Below are 3,170 nucleotides of genomic sequence, written 5' to 3'. Positions count from 1 at the left end.
TTTTCTCAGTATAGCACACATATTATTATGTTATTATAATCGCGTTAGTTTTCATTAAGACGAGAAATATCACTTGATCTACGAGATCGCATATATCTTTTGTTCCTCAAGTTGATCCAATCAGACATTTTTCTCAATGTATATTTTTCGATTTACACTGAGAAAAATGATTTGGTTGATAATTGACAAATCGGAAGGTTCTTATTAAATCAATGAAAATTCCGGTTATCTCTAGAATTCTGATATAAATTGAACAAGAATCTTCTTTATTCATTTTCAATCAAATCATTTTTCTCAGTATAGCACACATATTATATTATTATAATCGCATCAGTTTTTATTAAGACGAGAAATATCACTTGATCTACGGGATCGCAAGAATATCTTTTTGTTTCTCTGGAGATCCAAAGGAAGCGTTGAGTCTCGATACTAGAGATTCGGCTCGCACGCGTGCTTTCACTTTCGTCTCGGCTCTCTAGCCAACGCAAATCACCGCTCGCCGTCGTATAACATTTTATCGGTACGATCGGGCCGTTCTTATCTCGGCACGCTCATTCGTTCTTCTCATTTCGACGATTACGTATCGGGGCATAGCTTCTCCTGTCTGCTTTTTCCTTCCGTGTTACCTCTCTCTTTCCTCGCAAGCTCTTGGCGAAACAAGGACGTGGCTTTTCACCGCGCGGAATAAATGGCAAAGAGGACGTGATAAGCATGCGCGGGGAGGAGGACGAGGTGGTGACCACGATTGGCCGGCACGACGTGTAGCAAACTGTTGAATCGCGCCTATTAAAAGCGGAGGTGGGAGACAGAAGAGCTTCCTGCGTGCGAATCGCGACGTAGCCGTCTCCGATGGCAATCAACGATCCGTTGTCCGATCTCGGAAAATAAGAAGTACATCAAGAATAAATGCTCTGATTGAATTAAATAGTAATTCTGGTGGAAAATGGACGAATCAGACAAAAATAAATTTTCTGCTTAAATTTAGAATTCTAGTTTGAAATAACTAGAATTCTCGGATTGATACAATTATTCTGGTAAAAATAAGATTTCTAGCAGATTTTACTAGAAATATTGTATCAAAATTTTGATTATCTCAACTGAATTCTTCCAAGAAATTTAATCAGAAAATTCTAATAACGTTCATTTCCAGCCATAAAATTTTTTCTGTATAACATTATCAAATCTGCTCAAGCAAAAATGCATATTAAAGTAAATAGCTGAGAAATATCGCATAAATTGATAAGAAAATTATATACATCTCCTTTTCTAGCAATAATTTTTCTAGGAATAATTTTTCATTTTGGAAATGAAGAAAGTTATGCCGCATATTTGTAATAAAATATGTTGTTTTCGTAATATTAAGTAAAAATGTTCGAACGAATTCTTTCTTTCTATAATATTGCTCTCCAAAGAATGGAATGTATCTTAATTATTATACTTATATCTTAATTATTATATTACTTTAGGCGTTTTCTACACACGCTCCGTTAAGCTTCCTGATTCATTACTTGAAATGACTGAAAATTTCCACTGTGTAAAAGTTTACTATATAGAAATGTTGCTGTTATTAAGCTTATCTTTAGATCTGTCTCAGTCATTTAGCGAACAATAATGTACGATAATTTGTACAGATATGACATAAATGCGATACGATAAAAAAAAACGGTGATGTATTTTAATTCTAATGCATGAAAAAGACAACATCTATTATCATCTTGATTGCAAGAATAAAGATTGCATGTTGTCACTTTCAACACTCGGTGCAATTACAAATGCATATTTAATTCAAATGAGGTTTAAAGCGATAATATCTTTAAATGGATTTCATAAGTACAATCCCGCTTCTGAGGCTTTCGCTGTAGCCATATTGAGAAGATTATCTGAAGTTTCTTCTCGCACTATACATTCGATAAATTAGTTTTTTTCGTCACTATTTGACAATATAAGTCGGTAATATACAAATGAATTATCTTAAATTTTCAGTGAAAACGAATTTTTACAATTAATTTAAATTAATTAATTTAAAGTCTATTAATCCATGTTTTATCTGCAAAGATAAAATTATGGAACTAGCAATATTAAAAAAATATTACTGATATGTTATAAAAAATACATTTCTATTTCTCATTTATATTTTCATATTTTTTATCATGGAAACCGGAAATCATAATGCGGCTACACTCAAGTAAAAGTGATATATTGAAATAAAGAATATTCTTATTCATAACGTTACAAAATCGCTGTCTGTGCATTTTAATCATTTAAAAACTTATTCGTAGTTGTTGACTAATTCTGAAAATTTAAAATTTTATGTTGAGTTTTTATTTGTTTTTATACATCTCAAAAATAACATTGTTAATGTATAAAGATTAATGATTAAAATACATGTTAATTTCTTACAACATATTTATTACAAATTTTAAAACATGTATTCAAATTATATATATTCAATATTTATGTATTCAAAACAAAGATTTATTTTCTTTAGAAGAATATAAAATTAATCGAAGAAGCAAATTGAATTTGTTCTGATTTACTAATCTTGATTGAAGTATCAAGCTCATTATAATTCAGAATGTGTTTTGAATAAATTTGATGAACTTATAATAGGTTTGTCAATATATAAACTTTCAAAATACTTATTATTATTAGCGTACAGAGTGTATTTTTCTGTGCGTAGTAAAAGATGGTATTATATTTTGTATGTTATTGTATTTTGTTAATTTACATTACGACATCCAAAGAAAAATTTATTACATACATAACATGTACATTAAGAAAATAAAATGTCACACGATTTCTCGCCTCTGACTCAATATACGATAACGTAATTCGACATGATTGCGGCAATAAGAAAATTTTATCGACTGTTCATCGCGTGAAAACTGCTGTCGTAAAGAGATTATGTTATTATTTTTTTTTTTTTTTTTTTTCGAAAAAGCTTTCATAATTCACGCGTGCGTCGTGTGCGTGGTCGTGCACAGAGGAACGGAGGAGCGAGTGAACGGTAACAATAAGAGGTTAGAAAGAGGGAGACGGAGAGGAAGGCCACGCGAAGACCGAAGCGGCGCGAAGTCACGCGGAGTCGCGGAATTTCGCGAAGTCGCGCGGAGTCGGCCGAGCGGTCGCTTCGTGCGACTTCGTACGACTTCGGGATTCGGTACATGTGG

Source organism: Atta cephalotes (genome assembly GCF_000143395.1).
Source record: "Atta cephalotes unplaced genomic scaffold scaffold00032, whole genome shotgun sequence".
Classification (NCBI taxonomy): Eukaryota; Metazoa; Arthropoda; class Insecta; order Hymenoptera; family Formicidae; genus Atta; species Atta cephalotes.
The sequence above is the reverse complement of the archived record's forward strand: the minus strand, read 5'-3'. Positions refer to the sequence as shown.